Source organism: Bufo gargarizans, chromosome 6 (genome assembly GCF_014858855.1).
Source record: "Bufo gargarizans isolate SCDJY-AF-19 chromosome 6, ASM1485885v1, whole genome shotgun sequence".
NCBI lineage: Eukaryota > Metazoa > Chordata > Amphibia > Anura > Bufonidae > Bufo > Bufo gargarizans.
Genome location: NC_058085.1, coordinates 87,611,504 through 87,630,873, shown reverse-complemented (window position 1 = coordinate 87,630,873; position 19,370 = coordinate 87,611,504).

Here is a 19,370-nt window from a genome sequence, read left to right as displayed (position 1 = left end):
ACTCATGGAGTACTGTGTACAGTACTGGGCTCCTGTGAACAAGGCAGACATAGCAGAGTTGGAGAGGGTTCAGAGGAGGGCAACTAAAGTAATAACTGGAATGAGGGGACTACAGTTCCCTGAAAGATTATAAAAAAACAAAACTGAGGGGAGATCTAATAACTATGTATAAATACAGACGTGGACAAAATTGTTGGTACCCTTTGGTCAATGAAAGAAAAAGTCACAATGGTCACAGAAATAACTTTAATCTGACAAAAGTAATAATAAATTAAAATTCTATAAATGTTAACCAATGAAAGTCAGACATTGTTTTTCAACCATGCTTCAACAGAATTATGTAAAAAAATAAACTCATGAAACAGGCATGGACAAAAATGATGGTACCCCTAGAAAACACAGAACATAATGTGACCAAAGGGACATGTTAATTCAAGGTGTGTCCACTAATTAGCATCACAGGTGTCTACAACCTTGTAATCAGCCATTGGGCCTATATATATGGCTCCAGGTAATCACTGTGTTGTTTGGTGATATGGTGTGTACCACACTCGACATGGACCAGAGGAAGCAAAGGAAAGAGCTGTCTCAAGAGATCAGAAAGAAAATTATAGACAAGCATGTTAAAGGTAAAGGCTATAAGACCATCTCCAAGCAACTAGATGTTCCTGTGAGTACAGTTGCACATATTATTCATAAGTTTAAGATCCATGGGACTGTAGCCAACCTCCCTGGACGTGGCCGCAGGAGGAAAATTGATGACAAATCTAAGAGACGGATAATCCGAATGGTAACAAAAGAGCCTAGAAAGACTTCTAAAGAGATTCAAGGTGAACTTCATGCTCAAGGAACATCAGTGTCAGATCGCACCATCCGTCGTTGTTTGAGCCAAAGTGGACTACATGGGAGACGACCAAGGAGGACACCATTGTTGAAAACGAATCATAAAAAAGCAAGACTGGAATATGCCAAACTACATGTTGACAAGCCACAAAGCTTCTGGGAGAATGTCCTGTGGACAGATGAGACAAAAATCGAAGTTTTTGCCAAGGCACATCAGCTGTATGTTCACAGACGAAAAAATGAAGCATATCAAGAAAAGAACACTGTCCCTACTGTGAAACATGGAGGAGGCTCTGTTATGTTCTGGGGCTGCTTTGCTGCGTCTGGCACAGGGTGTCTTGAATCTGTGCAGGGTACAATGAAATCTCAAGACTATCAAGGAATTCTAGAGAGAAATGTACTAGCCAGTGTCAGAAAGCTTGGTCTCAGTCGCAGGTCATGGGTCTTGCAACAGGACAATGACCCAAAACACACCGCTAAAAACACCCAAGAATGGCTAAGAGGAAAAAATTGGACTATTCTAAAGTGGCCTTCTATGAGCCCTGACCTCAATCCTATTGAGCATCTTTGGAAGGAGCTGAAACATGCAGTCTGGAAAAGGCACCCTTCAAACCGGACACAACTGGAGCAGTTTGCTCATGAGGAGTGGGCCAAAATACCTGCTGAGAGGTGCAGATGTCTCATTGACAGTTACAGGAAGCGTTTGATTGCAGTGATTGCCTCAAAAGGTTGCGCAACAAAATATTAAGTTAGGGGTACCATCATTTTTGTCCATGCCTGTTTCATGAGTTTATTTTTTTACATAATTCTGTTGAAGCATGGTTGAAAAACAATGTCTGACTTTCATTGGTTAACATTTATAGAATTTTAATTTATTATTACTTTTGTCAGATTAAAGTTATTTCTGTGACCATTGTGACTTTTTCTTTCATTGACCAAAGGGTACCAACAATTTTGTCCACGTCTGTATATCAGGGGTCAGTAGAGAGATCTCTCCCATCATCTATTTATCCCCAGGACTCTGACTGTGACGAGGGGACATCCTCTGCGTCTGGAGGAAAGAAGGTTTGTACACAAATATAGAAGAGGATTATTTACGGTAAGAGCAGTGAGACTATGGAACTCTCTGCCTGAGGAGGTGGTGATGGTGAGTTCACTAAAAGAGTTCAAGAGGGGCCTGGATGTATTTCTGTAGTGTAATAATATTACAGGCTATAGCTACTAGAGATGGGTCGTTGATCCAGGGAGTTATTCTAATTGCCTGATTGGAGTCAGGAAGGAATTTCTTTCCCCTTAAGTGGGGAAAATTGACCTCTACCTCACATTTTATTTTTATTTTTTGCCTTCCTCTAGATCAACTTGCAGGATAACAGGCTGAACTAGATGGACAGATGACTTTTTTCAGCCTTATAAACTACTAGCAGAAGGACCCGACTTTGCTCGGGTATATTTAATCTATTTCATTTAATGTTTGTGTGTGTCGTTAAAAGATTTCAACACTATCCACTATAACAGTGACATCTACAGCACCCCTCCCCCAAAACAGTGACCTCCACAGCCCCCCTTAACACTGACCCCCCCACAGTGCCCCGTCCCTTAAAATTGGACCTCCCCAGCAGCCCACCCCCTAAACTTTGACCTTTACAGCAGCCTTCCCCTTTAACAGTGACTTTCACAGCATACCACCCCCTTGACAGTGACCTCCACAGGGGCCCGCCCTCTTAACAGTGTCCTTTATTGGATCAGGGGCGTGTCCTTTTCAACAGCTCACTCTAAGACAGCAGCACTGCACTGTCTGAGTGTGAGCTGCAGGGAGAAAGTCACCCTCCCTCCCACCCCTGCAGCTGACAGAAGTTTATTTTTACCTTCATTTTTTCAATCCCTGTCGGCTGAGGAGTGGAGCGGGCGTGGCCTAACCAGATCGGGGCATAGCTTAGCTGGACCTAGAAGTTGATTTTTAACTTCAATTTTTCAATCTGTCTTATGAGGAGTGGGAGGTGGCATGGTCTAACCAAATCAGGGGTGTGTCCGTTTGAACAGCTAACTCTAAGACAGCAGCACTGTGCTGACTGAGTGTAAGCTGCAGGGAGAAAGTCACCCTCCCTCCCACCCCTGCAGCTGACAGAAGTTGATTTTTACCTTCATTTTTTCAATCCCCGTCGGCTCATCATGGGGGGGGGCGTGGCCTAACCAGATCAGGGGCGTGGATTAGCGGGACCTGGAGGCGGGGTTTAAGTCTTTTGAGGGTGGACACATTGTGGCAGGGGGCGTATCTGGGCTCCTTTCTGCAAGATTGTCGCCCCTCTGGGCACCTTACTGGCTCATTTGCAGACCAAATAAACTGGATTTTCAGCGGATAAAAACATCTATTGCTGGAACAAAGGCACATCTTGAAATAAGGTACTAAGTGCTATTCGGCCATGGCTTTACTGCAATAGCGATTATCCTGGTATCAGATTTCCTTTAAAGCTCTCCTACAGCAGTGAAGATAAATGGCTGGGTTGTTATGGAAGCCTGGAGTAAAACTGTGTATGTGGAGGCTGGAGGACCTGCAAGCTTCTATTCTATTTTATTTCTATTGGCTGATAAGGGTCATGTGACCAAGCTTCTTGAGCTGAGACCTGGTCTAAAACCTTCCCGGACACCTGATATACCTGTGTGTCAAATTCTGTGATTGTAAATGCGACGGTGCAGATTCCTTTAGCGGACATACACACACACTCAGCTTTATATATTAGATGTTACTATGCTACCTGCACTACAATTTGCATCATGTACCTTTCTAATAGGGCAAAGAGTAAAGATTTTGTGGAAGTGCTTCTTTAAGTTCTTAATATACTTGCTACTGAAAGTACAGTAGTCATTGCAGAGTGGAGCTCCATTCTATGTTTTCTTTGAGTTAGTAATTAATTCTTACTCCTTTTAAAAAAAAAAAAAAATAATTTCAAGACAAAATCCCAGTGAAGAATGATCATGAAAAAGGTTGGTATTTAGCAATTTGTTCCAGCCATTGCCATCTCTTATGTTGTATTTGCTGAACAAAAGTTACTTAATTTAAAAAAAAAATATTTGAATTCTATCATTTTTATCCTGATTGTAATAATGAACAGCACAAATTCTAAGCACAAAATTATATTTTCAAAATGTAGTTGGTCAAACCCAATACAAGTTAAACATATGGAATTTGCATCAGGAACTAAGCTGTCATAGAGAACATAAAGTTTTATGATAGATGTTCAGAAAATATATGATCTAATCATACTTGCCCAGAGCAAGATGTTCACCACGTATGATTTCTTAAATTTATGAAGCCAAAACCTGTGGACAAAATTTCAGTTAAATTATAAAATTGAATTAAAATTTTGAATAAATTGGGGAGCCAAACTATAATACTTATGATACCTCCATAAGGAAACCAGAGTAGCATGTGAATGTTGGCTTATATCCTGTCACAAAGAGGGTATGGACCCATTGTGACAGATTTGGCTTGGGGCTACTTCTAAGGTTGTTATCCTCGGCCTCACTGTTCTTCACCCTTAAACCTCTATGTAGTGATCTGGACTCCACTGCAGGGGAACCATAAATCCAGTACCTCTTGGAGTAGTCTGTTTCTGTTCAGTGACAGGTATGCCAGGCAGGCCAGGAGACACCAGAGGTTCTCCACAAGGGAATAGACTGCAGCATAGTTAGTGGAAGGCAGGCAGACTTTGTAAAATCCAGTAAACAGGCAGCAAGTCAATGCAAGTGGATAGGAATCAATACAGGAGTCAGGCAGAAGTCAGATCAGACACCAGAGGGTTGAATCTGGTAAACAGGAAGAGGTTGAGCATGGCTAATCAGAATGGAATAACACCACAACTTCCCAGGGTCTAGCAAGCTAGTGAACTCATTGCTCAGGCACATTCCTGTAAGGAAAAGTACCTTCAATACCCTAGCACCTCTTGCTATAGAACAGCAAGCAAGAATGATGTTGCAGCCCCAGCATAGAGAGGATAGGCCAAACAATTCTCCGGAGAGCAATAAAGAGATTCCGACAGGCGCGTATCACTGGAGAAACCAGGCAGGAGGACAGCTGAGCAATATGGTGTCAATGCTCTCTGGGACCAGGGAGTTGCCAATGGGCATGGACCATCAGTGTTACATACAAAAACCTAGAAAGACCTCTTTGTCCAGGTACCAGATACTGCAGGTAAATTCTTCTAATCGCCTTTTGTTAGACGGTTGGAATGAGATGAATATACATATAAATATATAATGCATACATACACAGTCACATTATCATGACCACTTTTAGTGTTGGCAGCTCGTAGCTCATGTAGGAAGTGACATGTTGTGAGCCGGCTTGGTGGGTATATAAGGCGTGTGATAGGCTGTCTGCACACATATCCCTCGTTACTGTCATAGGTAAAAGGGGCGATTTATCAGATTTGCAAACATGGATGAATATTGGCTTTTGGCCAAGGGTCGCAGTATTTCTGAAATTACGCAGTTTCTGAATGGTTTGCACGCTGCTATTTCGAACAGATAGCACTATTGGGGCTAAGCTACGTGGAAACCATGTGGAAGACACTCTCAACTGATTTGGGTATGAATCCATCCTTGCAGATCACATACATTGTAATTGTCTTCCCTGGGGTGGATGGGATCTTCCAGCAAGACAATGCGACATGTCACACAGCTAGAAATATCCAACATTGGTTGAAAGAGCATGACTAGGACTTCCAAGTACTACCCTGGCCACCTAAGTACTCAGACTTGAACCAAATTAAGCATCTGTGGGACTACATCGATAATCGTGTTCACTCTATGGATCCTCCCCCACGCATCCTCCAGCAGCTCTGGGATGCACTGCAGTTACCATGGTACCAGACACCTGTGAAAACCTACCAGGACATTTTTTAGTCACTCCCAGCCCGTCTAGCTGCTGTCCATGCTGCAAACGGTGTTTACTCTGGATATTAGTAGTGTTGATCGCAAATATTCTAATCGTCAATTTTTAGCGCGAAAATTGGCACTTCAAGAATTCGCAAATATCTAGAATATAGTGCTATATCTTCGTAATTGCGACTATTCTAGATTTTTTTTCATCAGTACCCATGATCCCTCACTGCTTCTTGCTTGTGGGCCAATGAGTACCCTTGATATTAGGTGATTGTATGGGTGCAAGGGAGGGAGTGTAGAGTGCAATGTTCAGTGCATGGTGTAGGAGTCAGAAAACCGGGCCAGAGCTAAAAAAAATAAACATCTCTCCTTACAGTAGTGTACAATGAGAGTTCAATATAGTACATCCAACTATAGCAAAACACAGCTCTAACTATACACAGTGCAACTCTCGCCCAGATAACAATATGTGGGTTTAGGCAAGGATAGGACTTATGGCCCTCTTCCTTCTCTATCTTGCTAAAGTCTCTCTCGGTAGAATCTATGGCTGGCAACAGTACATACCTTGGCAATAATGGTTGTAGTGTCCACTGCGGGATACACTGCATCTGACCAGGACATGTCCAGATGTTAAGGGTATCTTACCAGTGTCCCCCACAGCAGCAAAGTCTGAATGGCTGTAGTAGCAGGTTACCTTGCTGACTCCAATGCTCGGCCATGCAGTTCTCTTCTTTCTCTTTCTTTCCGTAGATCTTGCAGTAAGTCACAGAGCTCTGTTACACTCTGAAACTTTCTTGGGCCTAGCAAAAAGGTGCATAAAGCTTCCTTCCTCTCACAAACTCTCTCCTAAGACTGGCTAACTAAGCTAGAGGTAGATCCTAGATTTCCACCCAACCTCCTATCCGTTCAGGATGCATCAGGATGTCTTCAGTTCATTCTTTATGCCTTTTCAGGACGAAGATAATACTTCAACATGGGTTTTATCTCTTTCCAAAATTCCGGAACACTTGCCGGAATGCCGGATCCGGCATTTTTTCTTACTGAAATGCATTAATGCCAGATCCGGCCCCGAGTGTTCCGGCAAAACTGATCAGTTTTTGCGGTCTGCGCATGCTCAGACCGCAAAAAAATGTGCAAAAAGAATGCCGGATCCGTTTTTCCGGATGACACTGGAGAGACGGATCCGGCATTTCAATGCATTTGTCAGACAGATCAGGATCCTGATCTGTCTGAAAAATGCCATCAGTTTGCATATGTTTTGACGGATCCGGCAGGCAGTTCCAGTGACGGAACTGCCTGCCGGAATCCTTTGCCGCATGTGTGAAAGTACCCTAACAGCAGGGCAGCAATAACTCAAAGCCACATCACAAATGCTCATTAACAAAGACAAGCAAAAAAAGGTTTGGAGAATTACAGAATGAAGCCAGGGAGGTAGCAATTGTGAGGATTTAAAATGCTAGAAACCCTAAGGCCCCTTTCACACGGGCGAGTTTTCCGTGCGGGTGCGATGCGTGCGGTGAATCCTGACCCATTCATTTCTATGGGGCTGTGCACATGAGCGTTGATTTTCACGCATCACTTGTGCATTGAGTGAAAATCGCAGCATGCTCTATATTGTGCGATTTTCACGCGACGCAGGCCCTATAGAAGTGAATGGGGTGCGTGAAAATCGCATAGCATCCGCCAGCAAGTGCGGATGCTATGCGATTTTCACACATGGTTGCTAGGAGACAGTCTATTCACTGTATTATTTTCCCTTATAACATGGTTATAAGGGAAAATAATAGCATTCTGAATACAGAATGCATAGTATATTTGGGCTGGAAGGGTTAAAAAAAAATAAAAAAAGTTAACTCACCTTCTCCTCTTGATCGCGTAGTTCCCGGTCTGTTCTTTACTAGCTGTGGGCTAAAGGACCTGTGGTGACGTCAGATCACATGCTCCATCACCACGGTGATGGACCATGTGATTGGAGCATGTGATCTGACATCACCACAGGTCATTTAGCCCACAGCTCATTCAAGAAGTAAAGAGACCGGGAACTATGTGATCAAGAGGAGAAGGTGAGTTAACTTTTTTTATTTTATTTTTTTAACCCTTCCAGCCCTATTATACTAAGCATTCTGTATTCAGAATGCTATTATTTTCCCTTATAACCATGTTATAAGGGAAAATAATACAATCTTCAGAACATCAATCCCAAGCCCGAACTTCTGTGAAGAAGTTCGGGTTTGGGTACCAAACATGCGCGATTTTTCTCATGCGAGTGCAAAACGCATGACAATGTTTTGCACTCGCGTGGAAAAATCGCGCATTTTCCCGCAACGCACCCGCCTCTTATCCGGGCAAAAAAACTGACGCCCGTGTGAAAGAGGCCTAAGAGCTCTGCTTATCTGATGAAGTCAGCCATGATGTCCCATAACCTCTTACAAGAACTCTGCCTCATACTTGCCTGCCATCTTTATGGACAGGGAACATATGATATTCCTGACATCTATACAGGAATATAATCTGCCTTCAGCTAATATTGTTATTTATAATGAACCACTTCCTGACGCAGCAATTTTCCATTTTCACATTTTCGTTTTTCGCACACTGCCTTCCCAGAGCCATTTTTTTTTTTTTTTTTCGTTCACATAGCCATATGAGGGCTTTTTTCCTGCAGGACAAGTTGTACTTTCTAATGCCACCATTTAATATGGCATTTAATGTAGAGGCAAGCTGGAAAAAAATCCAATTGGAGTGGAATTGGACAAAAAAAAGCTATTCTGCCATGGGTTTTGTTTTTACAACATTCACTATGTATTAAAACTGACTTATGCTCTTGATTCTTCAGGTCAGTACGATTACGGCAATACCCCGCTTGTATAGTTTTTCTTGCATTTTAAGGCTACTTTCACACTAGCGTTCGGGCGGATCCGTTCTGAACGGATCCGCTCATAATAATGCAGACGGAGGCTCCGTTCAGAACGGATCCGTCTGCATTAAAATGGCAAAAAAAAAAGTGTGAAAATAGCCTCGGACGGATCCGTCCAGACTTTCAATGTAAAGTCAATGGGGGACGGATCCGCTTGAAGATTGAGCCACATTGTGGCATCTTCAAACGGATCCGTCCCCATTGACTTACATTGTAAGTCTGGACGGATCCGCACGGATCCGCACGCCTCCGCACGGCCAGGCGGACACCCGAACGCTGCAAGCAGCGTTCAGCTGTCCGCCTGTCCGTGCGGAGGCGAGCGGAGCGGAGGCTGAACGCCGCCAGACTGATGCAGTCTGAGCGGATCCGCTCCATTCAGACTGCATCAGGGCTGGACGGCTGCGTTCGGGTCCGCTCGTGAGCCCCTTCAAACGGAGCTCACGAGCGGACCGACGAACGCTAGTGTGAAAGTAGCCTAATACTGAAAAAAATAAAAACTTTTGAAAAAATTTTTTTCTTGTCATTGCCACATTATGACCCCTAAAACATTTTTTACATTATGTATATGGAGATGTGTGACGGTTAATTTTTTGTGTGACGATCTGTAGTTTTTGCTAATACCATTTTGGAGTGTGTATGAGTTTTTGATAACTTTTTATAAAAAAATTTGGGGGAAGTTAAGTGATGAAAAATAGCATTTTTTTTTTTCTGTTACACCATTCAGCGTATGTTTTTTAGATTTTTTTTAGTACAGGCATTTTTGCATGTGAAAATGAACCATGATATTATTTTCTTTAATTGATTATTAATTTGGATTCTATTTTTTTATGTTTAAAAAAAAAAAATATTAACTTTTTTTTAGGTCCTCAAGTGGACCCTATCTTGCAATCATCAGATGGCAATTTGCATAGAATAATGGAACTTGCTCTATTATCCTATACAGAAATTGCTACGGTATATTACAATTCAGTGCTGCCATCTGCTGGCCTGAATTGTAATATACAAGTAATGAGCCTAGAAGCCTAGTACAGGCTCATGATGTTCATAGAACGCTTTCCCCGATTTCCACCGAGTGGAAGCATTTCTGCCCTGGACACGCGTGCTTCCGGGTTTTAGCACTCTCAGACGCCATGGTCATATTTGACCACAGCATCTGAGGGGTTAAATGTCCACGATCAGCTGTGTGAAAAGGTAGTGGCGCTCTGTGGGAACATGGCCTGGGCCATTCAGGTAAATGGGCCTAGGTTGCGATACGAAGCACAGCCGCTATCCAGTGGATGGCGCTGTGCTTGTTAAGGTGTGATAAAGTCCAATGATTGCTGTGGCTTTCTAAAACAGGTGATCGTGAGGGTGCCGGAAGATGGATCTCCGCTAATCCAATATTGAGGATTTATCCTGAGGACAGGCTATTGCAAAGGGCGCCTCCCCCTAGGGCCCTCTATATATACTGTAGAATGCGCGTCCCAGGTGTAGGAATGCCAAGTGGTATAGTGCGGCCTAAAATGTCCCTTTATGTGTGTCACAGTGCTCCTACCTGGATACGGCTGGACCACAGGCTTTGGCTCCGAAGCAATAAATAGGAGGGATTTGAAAGAAAGATTGAGTCCAGGCCTTGTATGTAGTTGAACAGCAGCTTTACTTTGCATAAACGTTCTCCAAAACAGTTTACAGACTTTGTCTTGGTCCCAGCAGGCTTTAGCATCAAAACTTGCAGGTAACCTTGACTCTGCTGCATCTGTTTCTCTCTGGCTCTGATGTAATGACAGGCTGACTGTATGAATTTGCTTCTTCTGTATGCTGCACTTCTCTTTGTATGGTCTGTCTCTAGATTTGGCCAGGGAACTTTCCTCCTGGCTCCTGAGGCTTTAAGCTTTGGACTCCATGGCCAGCAGAGCTGAGGGTGCTCTGGCTGGCTTGGGCACGTCCAGCAGAGACGTACCCCTTCACACATGTCCCCTAGCAGGAGGTAAGCTAGACCAACTCGAACTTCTGCCCCGCCCTTCCTGCAGAAAGTAGGACTCGCCCACTTCTCTCCAGTGGCTCTGCCATATTTGCTGCCACCTGCTGGTGAACCAGGTAAATTACATTTAATAAAGCAGTTACATAACATTAGAAATGCACAGTGTGGAGAACCTGGAATAAAATGCACAAGATGACATGAGGTTAGAGCAGTGATGGGCAAACTATGGCCCGGTGGGCCTTTTTATCCAGCCTGCAGAGCTGTCCGGAGGCAGCAGGAGTGGAGATGAGCGCTTCCATTGTGGAAGCGCTCATCTCCATATTCATCTGTATCGCCGTCCTCAGGACAGGTGAATGGTGCGGAGGAGCAGGGGAGAGGCTTCTCCCTTGTCCATTCCTCTGATAGGCTACAGGCGCTAGGCCTGTAGCATATCAGAGGCCGGTGCAGGAACCATCGCACCGCCTGAGCCGTACAGAGTGGGACACAGGCCGGGACACAGGCGGGACAGCAGCATAAGGTAGGTATATGTATTTATTATTTTTATTATTTATAGTATACTGTGGCAAGAAGGGATGTGGGGGCCCTATATACTGGCACAATATGGATTGGTACTATGGAGAAGAGGGAAAGCACTATGGGGGCCACTATGGAGAAGAGGGTAAGAACGATTGGGGCCCTATATACTGCCAAAATATGGGGGGGGGGCACTATGGAGAAAACAGAGAAGCACTATGGGGGCCCTATATACTGGCACATTATGAGGGGAACTACAACAAAGCTAACTCCAGACTTTGATGCCTTAGCAAAAAAAGGAGACCAACAACACTGTTCCCACTAAAATTGAAGGTGAGTTATACATACTATGTTATGAAAGAAATACATTGCATAAAAGTTTTGTACAATAACTCTTTTTATGCTTTTCTACCGTGAAATAAACTGAACCTTTAATGTTACGAAATTTAAATTTAATTTATATTAATTCACACAAACACCCTATCTATCTACTCTTGGTCCAGCTCCCGGGTATAATATATGAACCCACTGTGGCCCACGAGTCAAAAAGTTTGCCCACCTCTGAGTTAGACCAATAAAGACAGTAGCAAGGTGCAGATTTGGTAACACCACCCTGGGGTGTTACATTCCCCCTTACTTAAGAGCAAGCCGTCCTCGGATTGTGCTTAGGATGTGCTCTAAGGGTACCCAAGGAAAAGTTAAAGTGCTGCATAAGAACATAGACTGACATAGAGATGACTACGACTAGGTTCCTGCCCGTATGAGTACGGTTTCTATTCACAGTTTGCCCTTCTCAGTAATAACCAGCGAACCAAAAAGACTGCACAAAGTTCTCAAATACTCCACAATGTGGTCACAGTCGTATATGGAGCGTTGGGGTGTCATGTACTGTAATCCCTCCACGCTGCTATAAGACGCTCCCAAATAGAAGGGTGGCTTCATCCTGTATTCCCTTTCTAGCACCAAGGTCTATATAAAACTTTTCGCACGGTCACCTTGATGACTAAACAGGTAGATAAACATATTTTCCTTTAGGCGGTGCACAAGGCCTTAGGACATAACAAACTAGGAGGAGGAGCCGGTTCTCTCCCATATCTCCATGAGGGCTACTCCCTCTAAACACACATTAGCATCGGGGTTACCCTTGACGGTGTTGGATCTGCTTGTGACATAGAAACATAGAAACATAGAATGTGTCGGCAGATAAGAACCATTTGGCCCTTCTAGTCTGCCCAATATACTGAATACTATGGATAGCCCCTGGCCCTATCTTATATGAAGGATGGCCTTATGCCTATCCCATGCATGCTTAAACTCCTCAACTGTATTTGCAGCTACCACTTCTGCAGGAAGGCTATTCCATGCATCCACTACTCTCTCAGTAAAGTAATTCTTCCTGATATTACTTTTAAACCTTTGCCCCTTTGCCCCTCTAATGTGACCTACATTAAAGTCCTCAGAGGCAGTCCATATGAGCTAGAAAGTACTGTGCTAGCTATCTGGCTAACTACATAAAGTCCAAAGTCCATTTAAAAGTGCATAATTGGTCACATTGCGGTACCTGTAAAAGAGTACATACAATGGAACCTGTAAAAACACTAGTGTAAATATATAAACCAATAGCATAGTGCAATACAATTCACATTAAAGTCTTTTTCTTCAGTGCTGGCGGATCAAGTGCACCAAACTGTAATCTGTAGTGCAAAAGTACTTTGTAATCCACATGAGGCAATAATATTTGTAGTCCACATAGGGTATAAGGTGCAGCAATAATAATGAGAACCCTTTTTTTTCAAAGGGGGCTCCCACTTAACCTGAGAAGGGGGAAAAAGGAATGGTGCGCAGACGTTCGCAACTGGGAAGCATTTTCCTGTAACTGGGCCATCTGGGTGAGGGCAAAACGGGGCAACAAGACACACAAAACAGCCAACACGTCCTAACCTGTCAAGTCCAGTCCATGAAATGGCTCCTATTAGTTCATGGTTTTCTTCAGCATGCTGATGAAGGATACAGCAGAGGGGCTCCTTAGAGGAGGTACCTAAGATCCTCCTCACTGCTAGAGCTGCTGAACGAAAGAAGAGGGTGCTCCAGCCTCTTGTATGTCAGACTTGCTGCTACCGTGGTGCTCTGTCGACATCTTGTGGACAATCTTGGTAGTGACCTAGTGGTCACACTAGCCATGGCTGCAGCAATTTGTTGTCTCACCGGACCGGAACCTCTTGCCTCTTGTAAACGATCCTCCAGTGGCGTTGATGAATCTCAGGAAGCCCTCTCTATCGTCGACGTCAACTTCCAGGGAAGCTGATAGTTTACCACCATCGGGCTGTAGGTGAACATGGTGGTAGACATACATCCCAGTTGGTAAGTTGGTGGCGGGGGCAGACCCGGGATAAGGATCTCTGGCTTGGGCTGCAGCTTCTCCTGGAAACAAAGGACTCCCTCCATGGTCTCTTGTAAGCAGCGCACACAACCCATGGCAGCTGGATCTTCCTGTCAGCATTCCGGTGCTGACCTGGGACCAGGGGTTTAGGTAAGAGGGTCACCCTGGTGGCGAAGAGCCCCTCGAGGGATTCCATAGCGGTATACTCTACATGATCCCCCGCGCAGAGGCTGTGTCTGGCCTAGCCTAAGGTAGACAGGGGCGCTTGACGGTACGACGTCCCACAAACAGTTCCTCACCGGTCTCGTAATAAACGTAGTAAAGTCATTTTTAGTGGGATGTCTGTCAAATCTGTAGGCATTATAGTATAAAGGCATGCAAGTAAATCCTGTCCGTGACGCCAAAATTGCAACGGGCACCTCCCCCTAGGGCCCTCTATATATAGAATGCGTGTCCCAGGTGTAAGGATGCTGAGTGGTATAGTGCGGCCTATAATGTCCCTTTATGTGTGTCATGGTACTGTTTTCGGGATGGGTGAGCTTCCCAGCAGTCAGACTCCTACCAACCATGTACTTATCACCTATCCTGTGGATTGGTGAAAAGATGTTATGGCGAGACAACCCCTTTAGGCAATTGTTATTTAAGCCACATCCCAATAACATATTCCTCATCAGTACTACCAGTGTCAGACTTGGGTTCCTTGAGGGTCCACCTTTCATCCATACAGAACATAGGTAGCACGGTGGCTCAGTGGTTAGCATTGGTGTCTTGCAGCACTGGTGTCCTGGGTTGGACCAATCCAACATCTGCATGGAGTTGGTATGTTCTCCCTGTGTTTGGGTGTGTTTACTCCAGGTACTCCGGTTTCCTTCCATACTCCAAAGACATACTGATAGGGAACTTAGATTGTGAGCTCCATTGCTGCGCAATATGTCAGCGCTATATAAGTGCATAAAATAATAACGTGCACATCCACTGGTTATTGTATTGTAAACTGCTGGGCATACTAGCAATAGCTGCTCTGAAGGATCACCTGTACTCTGGTAGGTCAATCTATCTCATCATGTCGAGATTACTAATGTCTTCACAGTCTGGAGCAGTCCTTTATATCTGTAACCATTCGCCACCGAATGCTAAAGTAAGGCTTTAAATAATAATATGACTGGAAAAATGTAATACACAACATCAAATGAAATGTTTGGATATTGGCGCATAGATCTTGAATGATGCATTTCCTCACCAACGGGAGTACCTTTGTGTTAATTACCGGGATCACACAGAAATCATAGGCAATTGGAGAGGGCTGCCCTTTGATATAAAAAAAAATAAACTGTTTTTCACTGGAAATCACACTTCTGACTGTTTTCCCTACATGCTTCATCAAATAAAGTTTGTTTTTGATGAAAGATTCCCTTTTAAGCCCTATTGACAGCATTTTTAATTGGCCGTATTTAATAATCTAGCTACTTATGTTTGCTTGATGATTATATTAATGTAGGCCATGGTGGGTGGTTACTATGTCTTGTGTGGAGGAATGCTCCGCGGTCATGGTGGAGATGATGAATGGACAATTAGTTGTGAAAATGAGAAGCAGCGCTGAGGATACAGAGAGCTGCTGCTGCTTGGCACCATCAGGAAACAGTCTGTTTTCCAAAATCCGTCTACTATTCAATGCAGCACAAGAACCTGAGCCAGGAACGACAAAAGGGAAGGCGTTGGTGGAACATCAGGGCTTATGTGAAGATGAGCTTTAAGGCGTTGATGGGAGGAGAAGTGGCACTCGTACAAGCTGGGGAGATTCGAGTTGGCAGGATGGAAAGATCAAAGGGGAGAGGAGAAGAGTGGAACTGGGCAGCGAATCCTGCAGACGATTCCAATGACACCTTCTCAGTGCACTGCAGGATACTCAGGGCTGAAGACAGAATGTACTTGACTATGAGATAAATAGGAGTGAAAAACTCAAATTAAATGCCCAGGCTTTAACTGCTCCTAAATCGCCAAGTGTTTCTGCTTAATGTATTAATTACATTCATTTATTTAAATTACATTCTGCAAAAATCATCACCCCTGTGTAACATGACCTCTACAGATCTTAAAGTCTGTGAACACCTTTTGGTAGGATTTTTTATTATTATTATTGCATTATAGTCATATTGAGCTACAAACTTCAATTGGTCTTTATTTAAAAAAAAAAAGGTTAGCCATTTTCCCTGTACAGCTTTGTGTTTATCTAGAGTATCTGTATTTTCATCTGGCAGGTTGCTGAAGGGCTCCTAGTCCTTACCTCTGATAAACACTCATTATAGCACCTTTTACTAATTACAGATAAGGGGTATTAGGCACAAAGTGAAAGTATCATTCACACAGTTAGATTAACAGTTAACCCTTTGTGACAGAACGCCTAAATATTTTTAATAAAGACCAATTGGATCTCTAAAACCAGCCTTCTAGCCTTAGTGCCTGATCAGACTGTTGCGGTTTTCAGCTGCCAAGTAGTAAAAGGCTGACATGTCAGCCTGCATTTGTGGGAGGGGCGTAGGCTCGCTTAAAAGGGAGCACGCCCCCCCCTTCACTTGCGTGCGTTTTCGGTGCCATCTCCCACCACGAGCGTCACGCCCTCCCTCACAGCGCGCCTTCTCAGGTAAGTAGGGCTCCTCTGGTCCACCGTCGCACTCGTCGGACTAACCGGGTAAGTGCTCCCCTCCTTCCGCTTCTCCGCTCCTTTCCCCGCGCCCTCAGCGGTCCCCACTCAGCTCCCAGCCGGGCTGCGCCGCACTTCCTGCTTGACCGGGGTCGCGTGGGACGCTAGGTCTGGGGTTGGCGGCTCGGCCCCTGGTTGCCCCGGCAACGAGCTCGCGTCCCCGGCTTCCACCCACGTGACCTCGGCGCTGGCGGGTGCCGCGCGGCGTGCGTTTCTCCCGTCATGGCGCCGGTGCAATCCATGGCCCCGGCGCCCTTGGCATGGGGGGCGGAGCCGGCGAGGGAATGGGGCACTCAATGTGGCCGCGCCATCCGGTCCCCGGCTGTTCTCACGCCGGGGGCGGCATTCCGGCCATGCAGGCCCGTGGGTGTGCAGGCTGATTCTCCAGGCGGCGTCTTCGTTGCCTCAGCAACGGTGTCGGCACCCCGCCCCGCTGCATGCCTTGAGCGCCCCCTCCTGGCTGGCGGGTGTCATTACTGTCAATCATAATCAGGGGGGGGTATCTGAAGAATGGCTTGTCTCATGGTAGGGCAATTGTGGTATTGAGGCTATTAAGCCCCGCAGGTCGTAGCACGGTTGGCAAGGAATTGGGGTCACTCAGCGCCCCCTTCTGGCTTGCGGGTGTCTTTTCAAAAAAATAAATAAATAAATAAAAACGGCTTGTTATTGTTGACTGTGAGGACGCGTGCAGGTCCGCGGTTCTCCCCCTCACGGCATCTAAATTCTTTTCCAAACCACAGGTGCTACGCCTTTTTCGGTGCGCATTAACCAGTTTTTGCTCTCACTCGATCCAGTCCGAGCCGACCGTCGCTCTGTCACTTCGCAATCCACGGAGTTTTGGTAAAATACCATTGTTCTTACCACACTTCTTAGTGCATGTAGCTAAGCAACTTCCTTGGTTCTTCTCACCCGCGGGTAGGGTCACTTTCAGTCACTGGTTGTCTCGTCATGTACCAAGTCACGTTCATCACCATGCCGGCGGCACTTTCATCTCAGTTGGCTGTTTGGGGCAGGCCTATGGATCGATGGACGGCACGGTCAGGCTTCGCTTCTGGCCTTCCTATGGCCGCACCCTGCCAGGCATCCGCTCCTCCGTCCATCATAGGCCTGTCACTTTCAGACTTGTGCTTTGGTCCATTTGCAGCCTGCGGCTTCCCAGGCCGTGCAAAGGTTTCATCCGGTGCCTGTCATGTTCATAGCTCACGTCAATTTCCGTCCGGGTGTCTGTCACACTCATGCTGCTCACTCTTGTCATGCATCATCTGTCATCTGGTCACGCCTCAGGCTTACGTATGTTCTTTTTCATTGTATTCCATTGCCGTTATTTTTTGTTTTTCATAATCTGTTGCCTGTTACGCTTCAGGCTTACGTTTGTTTTTCATAATCTGCGGCCTGTTACGCTTCAGGCTTACGTTTTTTCTTCCAGGTTGGGTGCCTGTCTCGGTTCAGGCTAAATTTTTATTTGTTATCTGTTGCCTGTTACGCTTCAGGCTTACGTTTGTTTTTCATAATCTGCGGCCTGTTACGCTTCAGGCTTACGTTTTTCTTCCAGGTTAGGTGCCTGTCTCGGTTCAGGCGTAAGTTTATTTGTTATCTGTTGCCTGTTACGCTTCAGGCTTACGTTTTTTTCCAGGTTGGGTGCCTGTCTCGGTTCAGGCGTAAGTTTATTTGTTATCTGTTGCCTGTTACGCTTCAGGCTTACGTTTTATTTTCTGTTTTTAATCTGTGGCCTGTTACGCTTCAGGCTTACGTTTTCCTTTCCAGGTTGGCTACCTGTCACGTTTCAGGGTTAAGTTAATATGTTATCCGTTGCCTGTCACGCTTCAGGCTTATGTATTACATTTATCATCATCTACTACCTGTTACGTTTCAGGCTCACGTACCAAAAAAAAAACAAAAAAAACGGGTGCCTGGCCACCAGAGGTGTCATCCGCTAGAGCCGCGTTGAAATCGTCCCCCTTGTTGGAAGTTTACCCGATTGTAGCAGCAGCCCAGGTTTGGGGCAGTACATGGGCCAACTCTTCAGTGGTGTTTGTAACCGACAATCAGACAGTGGTGGACATAGTCACCAGGGGCAGATCACAGTCTCCCCAGATCATGTCCTTTGTCCGCAGGTTAGTCTGGCTTTCATTGGAACATAACTTCCATGTGGCATGCAGACACATTCAAGGAGTACATAATGTGGCCGCAGACGCCTTGTCCCGCTTTAATTTTAAAACTTTCTTTCAGGTCATGCCAGAGGCAGACCGTGTGGGGCTATCTCCTCCGAGGTACCAAAATCTGGTGATGGATTAAACTTTCTCATTGATTCAGCTAAATCTTTGATGCAGGAGTCTTTATCTCGTAACACTGCCAGAAACTACAGGACCGCATGGAACACCTTCAACAGGTTCACGGATCTGCATCCGAGACGAGACACCGATAAGACCACGTACATCACAGCTTTCATTGCCTACTGTCACAAGGATCTCAAGCTATCCTTCAACACCATCAAATTGTACTTGTCCGGGGTCCAACATTTCTCCATGTTAGAAGACCCCGAAAGCAGGTCGGTTTTCCTTTCCCAAGCAGTCAGGGCAACCCTCAGGGGCGTTCAGAAAAGCAACCACGTGGCCATCCCGTCCAGGCAGCCGGTGTCAGGGGATTTGTTTAGAAAGCTTTCCTCCTCCCTAGACGCCTTTCCTTTTGGGCTCCTTTCCAGCACAGTCATCAAAGCAGCAATGTACCTCGGTTTTTACGGGTTCTTAAGACCAGGCGAATTCACCCGCAGTTCAGCCAGGGCCAAGGGTTTAACCAGGGGTCAGCTGGCATGGCACGACGACCATTTCTCCTTGTACCTCCTCACGTCCAAAACCATGCAGGTAGGTCCACCGGTGGAGGTACGCTTCTACCAATCTGCCAACGCTTGGTGCCCGGTCCAGGTGCTGGGGAGTTTGCTAGCAGCCCTGGGAGACGCAGGCCCAGACAGCCCGTTGCTCCCGTTCCAGGCCTTGGCCCTCACGACCTCCCAGTTCATCTCGCACGTGCGCACCCTGGCTTCGGGCTTGGGTTTCGACCCAAAGGCCATTTCAGGGCACTCCTTCCGTATTGGGGCAGCATCCGCGGCTTCAAAGCATAACGTTCCCGGCCACGTCATCCGGAGAATGGGCCGCTGGCGCTCCTCTTGCTTCACTCG